The following is a 14,987-nucleotide window of genomic DNA, read 5'->3' as shown; positions in this document are numbered from 1 at the left end:
ACAACTATTAAATTGTGTACCATATCTAAGTGCAGTAGAGGCATACTAATGGATAAATTGTGTTCCAGGGGTGAAACAGGCTGGGCTGTGGGAGGTGTGTGGAGTAGAGTGTGAGTGAAGGTAGCTCACTGCACTGTGTTTGTGCACTTCCCACCTCCATAGGTCTGCAAATCTGAAGGTGGAGCTGGTGATTCTCCACTCTATCTCGTCCACTGCGTCACAAGAAGCAACTACAGAGTATATCACAAACTTATATGGCCCCTCTGTAGTGCACTATATGAATCACTGCCGACACAGTGCACAGACACGCTTGAGGAGGGTTTAGTTTGCACAACGTGCATTAACACTACATGGAATGTGAATATAAGGTACTAATAACACTAATACAGGTAATGAATGTGAACAGAATCTACTTTAATCTCTGCATACTGTGCTACACTGCTACAGGAGAAATTGGTTCTTTATGGTTCTGTTCAGAAGACGTAGTGTTCTTCTAAGAAAGATCACTTCCACCATTGTGAGTAATGCTCACTTCTCTGTTTACAGACAGGCTGTAACTGCCTTGTGTTTCGTGTCCACTTATCTTTTGCTGATAGACAAAATAGCTTTGATGAACTTGTGTTTAATATAATCCATTATGGAGTCGAGGTAGCAGTTTTCGTTATACTGGTTATCACTGTTAACATTCAACCGCGATTCTTATACATATATTTTAACAATGCGTTTCAAGATATGATGATGAGAGCATTGTCTCTTGAAACGCGTTGTTAAAATATATGTATAAGAATCGCGGTTCAATGCTAACAGTGATAACCAGAACTTGTGTTTATATAGTGAAGTTATTTCCTGTTTGGAAAGGGAGTAGGCCTATTTATTTGAAGGTGTTAAGTGAGCTATTATGTTGTCAGTTACTTATGTGGTGTTGGTGGGAAAGGGACTGGACTGTAAAAAGTGGCACCCTGCTGCTGTGTATTGTAAAACCGTGTAATTGTGTTTTAGGCACTTGGTGGTGAATTAATGGATGACTAAAAATGTTACTGCACTTCTCTCCCATTAATTGTGTTACAGGTAGACTGCATAAATATTTTCCATTCATAATTCACGAATTGCTGCATTTGCAGAGTGGGCTGCACCGAGTGGAACCACTTAATGCACATCCACAGTACATCTTCCGAGATAGGTGTGGCTATGTCTGATGGAATGTGACTGTTAATATTGAAGTCTATAACAGTTATCTGCTGTAACGCATTGCTTGACTTATGTTGAAATATCTGACCAACTGTTATAGTCTTGGTGACCTACTTTTGTTGCAGTGGATTAAGCCTCTGAGCCTCATCGTATTTTTGGAGAACTGAGGCAGGGTGATGCATTTGATAACCCTCGTGCTGTGAAAAGTATTCCAGCTTGTGACAATGAAATCTATGATGTCCTGTACATATTGACAGTGTGTCCTATTTGGAAGAGTCTCTTCAGCGTGGTAGACAATTGACAGTTCCAGCTGTTGAACTTTTTTACATGATATGAGTAGCGCACTCAACAACTGCAAATAAGTACCCAGTAAACTGAAAATAACTCCACTGTGTAAACATGAGCTCAGTGAAGCTATTCTGTCCATTTGCATAATACAAATGGACAGGAAATGCTGGGGAGCAGCACCTGTGGTGGGGGAAGCTGCCTTTCCCATAACGGATCACTAAGAATCAGTTTCTCCTCTTGCAGTGTAGAACATTGTGCAGAGATTTACATACGTCCAGTTCATGTACATTCCCTGCATTAGTGTTGTTAGTAACTTGTATCTGCATTCTGTGTAGTGTTAACTCATTTTGTGCAAAATAAACCCTCCCCGCGGACATCTGCACGCTGTGTCACCAGCGATTCGTGTGGCGTATTGTGGACGGAGAACTTTGTGATGTACCCTGTAGTTGCTTCTTGTGATGTAGCGAGGGGGATCACCTGCTTAACCTTCAGTTTGCTTACCTAGGAAGGAGGGAAGTACATTAATTTTTTACCATTGGAACAATATTTTTAGTGCCGTAATTTGCAATTTTTTTCATCCTCTGCAAACTATTAGTCCTAGAGAAAAAGTGACTAGAACCTTTTTTGGCAGGGAAGTGAATGCAGGTTAATTTTGTATTGGGGAAGAATTTCCCCAGGATCCGTTGTTTTTGAGTCATTCAAGAACAAAAATAAAAAATTACCTTTAAACCTACCCCCACACCAATGCTCACACTCCACAGGTCAGGGTTTTTAGTACAATGTTTGTGACAATATATCCTAGAACTGTGTAAAACTTTGTGACTACATGACTTTTCCCCTAATTTTCCTTCATTGACTGGACTAAATGTTAGTGTTTGGAACTGACACAGATAGTGAAGGGCTTCATCATCAAAGGTAGTGTTGAGATGTGTATGTAAGTAAACTGGTTTTCAGAATTTTTGGTGTTACCGTTGTTTGTATTTTTGCACGATAAGGCATTTAGCGACAGCTGTAAACAGAATGGCAGAAGAACCTTTTGAGAGGACGGAAAAGAAACCCGAGCCTGTCAGCATTACCTCCCCTGAAATGTAAGAAACTGGTGGATTCCAAGACAAAATTGTGGAAAATGGAGACATCTTCAAATAACAGAAAGAAATAAAGGCTGAAGAGGCAGGATCACAGATGTCAGATGAAAGTTACCGCAAAAAAGGTTAAGTTGGAAAAGAGTGAAAATGAAAATGGATGCTTGTGCAGTGACTGAAGTTGAAGTCATAAATTGAGGATGATGGTGAGTAGTTCATATAATGTGTAATGCTACCTACATTTGAACTGTTGGCCTAAAGTGCACTTACAGTATACTTCAGGCTCTTGAGTTGCATGCTGCTGTTGGCAGATTGTATATCTCTGTTTAGCAATGGAGCTGTTAAGGAGCACTTAACTGTGCTAACAACACATTAAAGAACCATGTAGGCCTACTGTATACAGATTGTCCACATTGTGTAGCTATTTAGATTGAGGTGTAGTTTCTTAATAGATGGCTAATGTGCTACTCAGTATCAAAAAGTAATTTGTGTTTTTATCTTATCGGTTTTGTTTGAAATGCACAAACGAGGAGCCACAGTTAGTTGCTTGAACCTTTAACATTAAAGTCCTGTTGCATTATAAGGGAGATATATTTGCTACCAGTGAATGTTAATTTTTATTCCACGCACTCTCCGTTGACATTCTTAACTGCGAAAATAACAGTATTGGAGAATTGTACATAAATGTGTTGTCAAGGCAACACACTTCTAAAGACCAAGAGTAAAAGAAGTCAGATACAATGCACACTTAAAATTTACATTCTTCATTTGCCAGAGGAAAACTTCAGAATTGGGTGGTTGCTTTTACCAAACGTTGCAGAACATTGAAGTTGTAGGTTGCCTCTTTTGCTATTTAACCACTGTATGCACTTGAATCTGTAATGAAAAATCTGTTACCTGGTGCCCTTTTGTGAGACTTACATTCATTTCTTTTTTGTGACTCTTTATTATGTTGTATTTTAAATGTAGGCATACTTTGTGGCCTTCAGTCCAAAGGATGGTTTGATGTAGCTGGTTTGATACTAGCCAATCATGTGCAGACCTCTTAATCTATGTATAAATACTGCAGCTACATCAATTTGAACCTGCTTACTGTGTTCGTGACATGCACTACCTGTACAATTTTTACTCCCCCCCCCCCCCCCCCACTTCCCTCCATTAACAAATTGTATTTGCCACAATGCCTCTGGATGTGTCCTATCAACTGATCCATTCCTTTTGTTACACTGTGCCACAAATTTCTTGTCGTCCACAACTCTTTTGTGCATGGTGGGCACGTGACCCCGAGCTCGTGCAACTCTCTTTCCTTTCTGGGCTGTGTGCCTTCCCTTTCCACATCCCTTCCTGTCCCCGATCCTCCTCCTCCCCCCCTCCCCCCTTTTCCCTTCCCCTTCCCCTTCCCCTTCCCCTTCCCCTTCCCCTTCTCCTTCTCTTTGGGAGTCTGTTTTGCGCCTACATCCAGAGATGGACACTTGTGAATGAATGAAGTGATTTCTCTTCTTTTATCTCTACAATGTAACATATCTGCCCTTACTTTGCCCTTCTCTTTTCTCAATTCTTCTCTTTCCCTTCTTCTCAGCTGCAGCGCTTGAGAATTCTTCTCTACTTTCCTTTTCTTTCTTTCCTCCCTGTGCCTGTCTGAAGACCAACCCACGCGTAGCCGGTGACGGGGTAACGGGTAATTCCCCACCCCAGATAGACAAGTAGGACACGTACGTACCCCCTGGTAAAGGCCAGGCCCGAGGTGGGGCGGTTACCCGAGTTGGTACTTTCCGAACGTGCCGATCGGTCCTTCCGTCCGTTTCTCGGGAGGTGTGGCCTGAGGTGTACACAATCACCTAAGGCGGGAGTGCCCTCAGAGAGGGCTCCCACTAGGAAGGAGCACGCCATCAGAGACGCCAGTAATCGTGGTGGATACTTTTGCAATGGTTTCTTCTAATTCTAAAACTTCTGCCCACAAGAGAAAGCTAGACGAGTCTCAGCCACGGACAATTCTTCTGTCAGTGCCAAAGTTCCTAGTCATTTCTCAGTCTGACGAAGGTCGAGACTTCTCGACAGTCGACCCTTTCATTATTCAGAAAGGTGTCAATGCAATTGCAGGTCCTGTAAAGTCATGTTCCTGGATACGAAATGGCACTTTGTTGCTAGAAGCAGATAGTGCCCTCCAGGCACATAAATTGCTTCAAACTACGCTGCTACACACCTCCCCTATCCAGGCGGGAGCGCACCGTACTTTAAGCTCATCACGTGGTGTGGTTTATACAAGATCACACAACGGATTATCAAATGAGAACATTAAAAATTACCTGTCTGATCAGGGAGTAATGGCCGTACAATGAGTCACGAAAAGGGTTGAGAAGGAATTGGTGCCGATCCGCACTCTCTTTTTGATGTTTGACAGAGTTCAACTTCCATTGAACATTAAAGCAGGATATTTTCAGTTCATGTTTACCATCCCCGACCCTATGCATTGCTATCGGTGTCAGAGGTTTAATCACACCAGCCAGTCATGTTCCAATATGGCCAAACGTGTAATGTTGCATCAACTGTATGGGCGACCATGCTGCTTCCTCTATAGATTGCCCCATTTTCAAAGACAAACGGTTATTTCAGGAAATCAGAGTAAAGGAAAAGGTGTCGATCTTTGCTGCTCGAAAGTTATTCGCCAGTCGAAAGCCCACTGTGCCTCACGCAGGTAAATACAGCACTGTCCTTGCCTCTCCTCGGCCAATAAAGGAGGCGGCCACGCAGACTTGTGATCTCACCTTTAGTGCCACGGTCATCAGATCGGCCAGTGCAAAGATCACCCCTTCAATCTCCCCACTCTGTGGCTCACCCTTCATCGGGCTCTGCTAAATCACAAGCCCCAAAATCAGACACCCAGACTTCCAAAAAAGAGCCTACTCGTGAAGATTTTTTACGTACCCCGACTTCACAACCGTCGATCCCTCCCTCATCTCAACGTCCTGTTTCCAAGAAGGCTAATTAGAAACCCAGTTCCTCTCCTTCTCCGCCACGGCGTGTCTCATCTACAGCACCACCTGGCGGTCACCGCGATTGGCCATCTTCTGTGTGGCCCAGGCGCACTGCTGGCGGCCGATCAACCGGCCGATTGCTGGTGGCAGCAGCTGCTGCCGAACAACCTATGGATCGGGATCTTCTGCCTTCGGCTGAATGCTGTTCCACGCTGTCGGCCACTGGCTCTGAGCAGTCGTTGAGTTGACGGCAACCTTGGTCACATTCTTCCCTTTTCTGTCCACCCGATGTCCATTATCCATTGGAATATCCGTGGCATTCGAGCCAGTTGGGATGAATTGTCGATCCTCTTACGATCCTACTCGCCGGTCATCTTCTGTCATCAGGAAACAAAACTGCATCCCCGCGATCACATTGTTTTTCCTCATTTTAAGTGAATCTGATTTGATCTCCCCTCTGTTGATGGCACTCCAGCATATGGAGGACTCGTGACTCTTCTCCATGTTCCTTCCAAACTGTTGCTGTCCATCTTTCCCTTTCTGGATACACCTTCTCTCTTTGTGCTGTATACATTCCATCGTCCACACCAATGGCAAGAGCTGATCTCCCTCATCTTCTTCGTCAGCTTCCGCCCCCCTATTTGCTGGTTGGGGACTTCAATCCCCACCACCTACTTTGTGGACCTCTGCGTCCTTGTCCGAGAGTCTCCCTGTTGATTGACCTCTTCCACCAAGTGGATGTTGTTTGCCTCAACGCTGGGGAACCTACATTTTTGTGTGCCTCCATGTCAACCTACTCATTTGGACCTTTCGGTCAGTACTGTTCAGCTAGCTTGGCACTTTGAATGGTTCCCTCTTGCCAATAAATACTCGAGTGACCATTTTCCATGTGTCCTTCGATTACAGCCACAATTGCCATCTATGCGCCCAAGACACTGGAAGTTTTCTTAAGCCGATTGGACGCTTTTCTCCTATCTAGCAACATTTGATGACCGTCAATTTCCTAGCATCGATTATCAGATCACTCGTGTTACAGAAGTTTTTCTTACAGCCACAGAATGTTTGATACCTCGTAGTTCCCCTTTGTCCCAGTGCCCCCCAGTTCCTCGGTGGAACGAGGTGTGCCATGACGCGATACGCGAGTGGAGACGTGCTCTTCGTGTTTGCCGCCATCATCCTACGTTGGCCAACTGTATCTGCTATAAGCAGTTACGTGCGCGATGCCTTCACATCATATACGACTGCAAGAAGGCAAGCTGGAATTTCTTTAGCAGCTCATTTAATACCTTCACTCCCTCATCAATTGTTTGGAGTCAATCCGACAGATATCCGTCACTTCCAGTTTTCCCCCAACCTCTGGGCTAACTGTCATGCAGGATACCTTAGTGTACCCAGTCACAATCTCTAAGTCATTGGGTCAACACTTTGCTGAAATTTTGAGCTCTTTGAATTACCCACCAGCCTTTCTCCTGAAGAAATGGGTTGCAGAAGAGCGACCAGCGACCTCTTGCTTTTTCCTCTCAATATCGTGAAAGGTATAATGCCGTTCTTTCTATGCGGGAACTCAGACGTGCATTCTCCTCCTCTCGCTCTTCTGCTCTGGGAGCAGATGGTATCCACGTCCACATGTTGCTGCATCTATCATACCCTTGTCTGTGCAACCTCCTTCACCTTCATAATCAACTTTTGTGTTGACAGTACCTTTCCCAGAAAATAGCGGGAAGCTATTGTCATACCTGTTCCGAAACCTGGAAAGGACAGACATCTCCCCTCCAACTATCGCCCAATCTCTTTCACGAGTAGTGTTTGTAAGGTTTTGGAGCATATGGTAAATAGCCATTTAGGCTGGTGGCTGTGGTCCCAAAACCTTTTAACAACAGCCCGATGTGGTTTCTGAAAGCATCGTTCGACTGTTGCTCTGTCCACTTATATCATGAACAATTTTCTCAGCAAACACCAAACGATAGCTATATTTTTTGATACGGAGAGGGCATACGACACCTGTTGGAGGACAGGCATCCTCTGCACGCTGTTCTCTTGGGGCTTTCAAGGTCGGCTACTCCGTTTCATCCGTGAATTTATGACAGAGCACACATTTGAGGTGCAGGTGAACACTACTCTATCCCGCACTTTCTCTCAAGAAAAAGGGGTGCCCCAAGGCTCCGTGCTAAGCGTTGTACTGTTTGCCATCACCACAAATCCAATTACGGATTGTCTACTTTCCGATGTCTCGGGCTTCCTCTTTCTCGATGACTTTGCAGTCTACTACACCTCTCAACAGACCAGCCTTCTTGAATGACGTCATCAAGGATGCCTCGATTGCCTCCATTCGTAGAGCATCAAAACCAGTTTCCAATTTTCTCCCAGTAAGACTGTCTGTGTAAATTTTTGGCGTGGTATGGAGTTTTATCTGCCATCTTTACATCTAGGCCCTGTTGACCTTCCATTCACAGATGTCGCCAATTTTTTTGTTTGACAGAAAACTGTGCTGGTCTTCCCACATTTCATATCTTTCGGCTCGCTGTCTGCGATCCCTCAACACCCTCTGTGCTCTGCTCCTGGGCAACGGACAGAGTGATCCTCCTCCGCCTATGCTGCGCCTTACTGTGCTCAAAATTGGACCGTGGAAGCATAGTTTACTCCTCTGCACAGCCGTCTATTCTTCAGTGTCTCGACTCTGTCCACCACCGTGGATTGCATTTAGCATCTGGAGCTTTTTACACCAGCCCCACGGAGAGCCTTTACGCTGAAACTGCTGAACCTCCGCTGTCCGATCAGTGAGCTGTCTGAGTCATTTTGATAGTCATCTGTCTTCCATGCCTGCTAATCTGACCCGTGTTTCCCCCCCCCCCCCCCCCCCCCCCCCCGACGCCTCCTTGAATTTAGGGTATGCAGGCAACCCTTCCTCTCTGCTGCCACCAGGAGTCCACTTCCGTCAACTGCTACATTCACTTTCCTTCCAATTTCCTAAAACCTTCCTGACAAATAGGAGTACGCTGCCACCTTGGCCCCACCCCGGGACATGCCTTCTCTGTGACCTTTGTCAGCTTCCCAAGGATAGTACCCCTCCCCCTAGTTTATCGTTGGGCATTAGCTGCTCTATGCACACAAATGGAGGATGCCACATTTATTTACACTGACGGCTCCAAGACCACCTTTGGTGTCAGGAAAGCCTATATTATTGACGACACCCCTATTAAATTTCAGTTTCCTGACCAGTGTTCAGTTTTTACTGCTGTTCTCCATGCTGTCCAATACATCTGTTGCCGTCAGCGGATACAGTATATTATATGCTAGTATTCGCTGAGCTCTCTTCTCAATCTCCGAGCTCTTTATCCTGTCCACCCTCTGGTCCACCAGATTCAGGCCTGCCTCCATATGCTCCACTTGGGGGGCATCTCTGTGGCATTCCCAGGGCATGTTGGTATATGTGGAAAGAGGCAGCCCATATAGTGGCGAAGGTTGCTCTCTGTATTCCTCAGCCTGCCGTTTGCACGGTTCCGTTTGCTGGTCTACAGAGCATTTTATGTTGTTGTGTTACTCTTTTATGGCACACTCATTGGTCTGCACTTCAGGATAATAAATTGTGGGTCATAAAACCTCTTCCCTGTGCTTAGACCTCTTCCGTCTGGCCCTGTTGTTGGGAGGAGGTAACTTTAACTTGACTCTGGATTGGGCATTGTATTTTAACCATTGAGATCTTTTAAGTGGCGCTCCTCCTCTGCTTTGTCCCCACTTCTGTCAGTCGTGGATGGTGAGACACCTGTTACTTCAGTGCCCCTATTTTAAACCGCTTTGTGCCCGTTTACAGCTGTTTCCCGATATATGTTCCATTTTAGCAGATGACTCGTGCTCAGCTGATCGTGTCCTTGAGTTTATAAGTGTGAGTGAGATGACATTGGTCATTTGAAACTCTTTTTGGGGAAAATAACCCCCTCTTCAATAGCACTTTTCTAAGATTTCCTTCTGTTTTTTTAGTTTTCCTCCTCATTAAGTTTCGCTCCCATTGATGCTGATTTCAATTCCTGTTTTATCCTTCACTAAGTCACAAATGGGCGCTTATGACCATAGCTATTTTGTGCACTGAAACTTTTTTTAATCGTATTGACCAACTAGGATCATGTTAACAACTTCAGTTCCTCATCTTCCTTTGTTATTTTCTATTTTTCCAGTATTCCCTCATTTTCTCTCCATAAAGTCTCTTCATTTCTTCTGTCCATGTTGTTCCCCGTATTTTATTTCTTCTGCTTTGAATGCCTCCCAAATTTAGTATTCTATTTTTAAAACAGTTTCTTTCTGCTATTTCTGGTTCTTTAATGTTGTTTCTTTCTAGATCTTTCCTTACTACTGTAATCCATGCTATTGTCGATTTCTTCTTTCAGAAATATAGCAGTATTTGCTTTGTTAGTTTATTTCCATCCATTCGGTAGAGGTGTCCAAAAAAGGTTAATCTTTGTGTGGCCATTACTTCATATATTTTCTTTATATTTTTGTAGATCTCCTCATTACTTCTTATATTCCAACCATCTGCAGTTTTTACTGCAGTTGTTATTTTTCTAATAATCCTTCTTTTGAGAACCTCTAATCTGTCCATCTTATAGTTCATTTTTAGGCATTAAGATCCATATAAACATTCTGGTCGAACCAGTGTGGTGTGGGGTTTTAGTTTTGTTTTTCTAGATATACATTTCTTGTAAATATTTTTGGTCAAACCCTATGCTCTTTCCATTTTGTTAATCCTTACATCTATTGCAGATTTTTGTAGTCCATTCTGTTGAATAGTCTCCCAAGATATGTATATTTATTTATTCGCTCTATTTTACCTATTTGTTTTGCTGTGAATTTTGGCACATTTTTTATACTTGTCATGAATTTTGTTTTTTTCCAGCTGAAATTTTGAAACCAGTTCTGTTTGCTATTTATTCCAGAAGGTTTATCTGAAGAACAGCTTTTGTCAGGTTTTCTGAAAGTATTGCAAAATCATCCACAAAAGCCAAGCAGTTTACCTTAATTCCATTTGTTTTCCTTCCCAGATTCATTGGTTCAATTTTGTGATTTGTTTAGCTCCGAATTTCAGATCCTTACAGTTTTTTCTAGAACACAATTAAACAGTAAATCGCCTTATTTTATTTTTATTTTTTTAAGTTCTTATCACCAAACCTCAAAATTTTTATTTCTTTTCCCGAAACTTTAATTTGTTCAGAAAATTTTTCTTTGGTTTCCTGTACTGCATGTTCATCATACAGTCCAAATGATAGGGTATAGGCCACAACCCTGTCTCACTCCCTTCCCAACCAGTGGTTCCCTTTTGTGCTCCCTGACTCTTATAACTGCCATTTGGTTCCTGTAGAAATTCTGAATAGCATTTCACTTCCTGTATTTTATCCTTGCTTCTTTCAGAATTTAAAAGAGTGTATTCCAGTCAGCAATGTCAAAAACTTTCTGTAGGTTTACAAATCATATAAGTGTAAGTTCGCCTTTCCTTATGCAGTCTTTTAAGATAAGTCACAGGGTCAGTATTGCCTTGCCTGTCCCTACATTTTTCTGGAAATCAAATTGATTTTCCCCAAGGTAGGCATCTACCAGTTTTCCATTCTTCTGTAAATAATTTTTGTTAGTATTTTGCAACTATGACTTAGTAGCCTGATAGTTTGGTAACATCCACACCTGTCAGCACCTGCTTTATTCGCAATTGGAATTATTACATTCTTCATGAAGTCTGAGGGTATTTCGCCTGTCTCACACATCATGCATGTCAGATGGAATAGTTTTGTTGTGGCTGGGTCTCCCAAAGCTATCAGCGGTTCTGACAGAATGTTGTCTACTCCAGGGGCCTTGTTTCGCCTTAGTTCTTTCAGTGCTCTGTCAGTCTTCCCGCAGTATAATGTCTCCCACCCCATCTTCATCAGCATCCCCTTCCCTTTCTACAATACTGTATTCAAGTTCATTTCCTTTGTAGAACTCATCTATATGTTGGCTCCACCTTTCAGCTTTCCTTTCTTTGTTTAGTACTGCTTTTCCTTCTGAGCTCTCAATATTCAGAGAGCTGCTTCTCTTTTTGCCAAAGGTCTCTTTAATTTTCCTGTAGGTGGCATCTATCTTTCCCTCAGTTATGCAGGCTTATAACGGCTTGCATTGTCCTCTAGCCATTCCTGCTTAGTCATTTAGCACTTTCTGTCAATCTCATTCTTTAGACATCTGTATTCCATTGCACCCAGTTCATTTGCTGCATTTTATGTTTTCTCCTTTCATCATTTAAATTCAGTGTCTGCTGTGTTATCCAAGGATCCTATTAGCCCTTCGTTGTTTGCCTATTTGATCCCCTGCTGCCTTGACTATTTCATCTGTCAAAGCTACCCATTCATTTTCTGCTGTTTCAGTCAAAGGTTGCCTAATTCTCCCTTTGAAACTCTCAGTAATCTTCGGTTCTTTCAACTTATCCAGGTTCCATCTCCATAATTTCCTATCATTTTGTGATTTATTGAGTTTTAATCTACAGTTCATAAAAAATAAATTGTGGTCAGAGCCCACATCTGTCCCTGGAAATGTCTTACAGTATAAATGTGGTTCCAAAATCTTGTGTCTTACCATTATGTTAGGTGACACATTTGAGATGTTGGAAAAATAAAGCACTATATACAAGAAAGTGTGCAAACTTGTTGCTTATTAGCAGCACATACATGTGGAGGGGAGGCTGGACTTTGTGTCTGAAATTTGTCACACAGCACATTAGCTCTCAACATGTCGGTCACTGCAAATGGGGCACATATTGTGCCTCGGGGGTGTGCAGCATTCCTGGAGTGATTTGATAAAAGGCTACTGTAACATGACTCTGTAGGTCAGTCAGATTCTGCGGTTTTTATGGAAATAATGTTGATGTTAGGCCGGAATATTAAAGGCTGTGGGAGGGGTCTACCAAACCCGCACTGGCGATCGTTGAATATCTGAATATCTGGTTTAATTGTCCTCACACAATGACATCCAAGTGTGCTGGAGCACCATCCTGTTGATAGACATCGATGTCCAGTATCCCATCTTTCTGTAATTGATAAATGACATACTGGTCAATTATTTCCAGGTAATTGAGAGCACAAACAGTCTCCTCCACAAGAAAGAATGGGCTGATAACACTGCACCGACACCTGAAAACTCCCTGGGTCTCTACAACACTCGAAAATTTTTTAGGCCACATGCCACATTGACTTCGTTGTTGCGGTGTAACAACCATTTTCACTTACAAGGTAGCACACTCAGCGCGTGTTGACTGTTGTCACCTCTGTAGGTTATACAATGTGCTTCTGACATCTGCTGTTTGCACTGTGAACTAGGTGCTGACAGCTTGCCTCACAAAGCATGGTCATTCATTGTTAACTCGCCCCATTTTCATGTACTTTGCAGAAAATCGCTTGGAGATTTATTCACTAACTTAATAAATATAATGCAATACTCTTATGACGTCTTAGACGGATCACCCTGTACAATCAATCTGAAACTTGCCATTGTCTCCAGGTCTCTTGCACATATACAACCTTCTTAGACGATTCTTAAACCAGATTACAATGAAATGAACACCCTTAGCTGCTTACAGGCATTGACATACGTCAACGGGGACAGATGAAAATGTGTGCCCCGACCGGGACCTGAACCCGGGATCTCCTGCTTACATGGCAGACGCTCTATCCATCTGAGTCACCGAGGACACAGAGGATAGCGCGACTGCAGGGATTTATCTCTGGCACGCCTCCCGCGAAACCCACATTCTCAACGTATTGTCCCGCACTACATTCGTCGGGGCACACATTTTCATCTGTTCCCGTTGATGCATGTCAACGCCTGTAAGCAGCTAAGGGTGTTCATTTCATTGTAATTTCATTCTAATGAGCTGCACGGTCACCGATGGTATCTGTTCTTTCAGACATGTCCGAAAGAACTGATACCCTCTTAGTAAATCTTAAAATTTTGCACAGGACATAAAATCACTGCTAACATCTGGTTTATCAGGCACATTTCTTTTTCATACCTTTCCCTGTCCATGTTTTTCTACTATTTTTCCTTCTCTTCCCTTTCCTACTATACCAAATTGCATGTTTGAAGGCACTGTACACTCTCTAAACTAAATGTTTTTATTTTCAGAAGCTACACGAAAAAGCTCTCAGCTCTACAGTCCGAGTCTGACCGACTTGTCCGACGAGCCACTGTCGGCGGCACTGCGATCGCAGGCCCCTCACGGTGTGTGCTTACTCAGGCAAGTGTCGTGGGGATTTGTTAATGTAGAGGCTGACTGTACGCTGTAGGTGTCTGCAGACTTCCATCATTAGAGGAACAGTTCTATGAACAGTACATGCCATTCTCGGGAGTGTGGACCACTTCGTTGGTTACTCGAGTTCCTCATCTGACCCCAGAACTGTCATTTACTGCAGCTAGGCATTTAGCACTAATAAAATGTGAGTTACATAAAATGGAAGTGTCCGACATATCAGCAGCCGTGAAGATATGAAAATTTAAAGGTATCTCCATTTTGAGCAGTACAAACTTTAGAATTATTATTCTAATTTGTTAATCCTGTGGTGTAGTCCACGTACTGTGTGAAAGTGACTTGTCAACATATGATCGAAGAACATTTATTATAACTTTCCTGGCGATCTCAGTGAACTGCATTTGGTAATATCAAGACCTATGAACTGGTTAAGAGACTTACTCAGCTATAAAACTTTTGTGCCTGTGTTTGTTTATATTATGCATTATATGTATATTTAACCAATTGTATAAGAAATCTTTAAATAAGAATGTAAAATGACTGTGTAAACTTGTGACTAGTAATAATTGAAGGTTATTGGCAACGAAATGTTGTTGTAAGCTTGTAGTGTATCTTACGGAATATGCCCATGACACAGGCAAGTCCTAGGAGCAATACACATTGGGTTCAGAGCTGGCTAGAAATAACTTTTTCAGTTATTTTGAAATTTAACTTAGTCATCTGCCAGAATGCCTATGATGTTGGGGGCTAGAATAAATCTGCAGTAACTCATTTTCTGTTGTAAAAGGCAAATAAAAGGTGTTTTATACCTAGCTAAGGTTTTACGTTGGTGAATCAACTGTTATTGAGACGACCTTTCCATCAACCTTTTTGCTTAATTATACATGGATCTTCTTAGGGTTTGTTGTACACTTTTCTAAATTTCAAAGAAGTATGGGTTTTCTGGGTAAGGACACCTTACATGTTGTGTAACCTATCCACCATGTGCTATGATCTCCTGCACCTACTATTAGAGTGGATTTACGTCTGCACCTGAGATCCAGCACAGTACGAGGGCAGTTCAATAAGTAATGCAACACATTTTTTTTCTGAAACAGGGGTTGTTTTATTCAGCATTGAAATACACCAGGTTATTCCCCAATCTTTTAGCTACACAACACTATTTTTCAACGTAATCTCCATTCAATGCTACGGCCT

General features: G+C 42.8%; 1 long non-coding RNA gene across 1 annotated transcript; it reads left to right on the top strand.

Moving 5' to 3' along the window:
* The first annotated feature begins 806 nt into the window (after positions 1-806).
* Positions 807-14,146, top strand: LOC126416699 (uncharacterized). Its single transcript, XR_007575499.1, has 3 exons — positions 807-2,391; positions 2,472-2,764; positions 13,667-14,146. It is a non-coding gene; the product is annotated as an uncharacterized LOC126416699 (long non-coding RNA).
* Positions 14,147-14,987: the final 841 nt, after the last annotated feature.

The sequence above is a fragment of the Schistocerca serialis genome, chromosome 8 (assembly GCF_023864345.2).
Source record: "Schistocerca serialis cubense isolate TAMUIC-IGC-003099 chromosome 8, iqSchSeri2.2, whole genome shotgun sequence".
Lineage (NCBI taxonomy): Eukaryota > Metazoa > Arthropoda > Insecta > Orthoptera > Acrididae > Schistocerca > Schistocerca serialis.
Note: the sequence above shows the minus strand (reverse complement) of the source record. Positions and strands in the feature narration are given on the sequence as shown.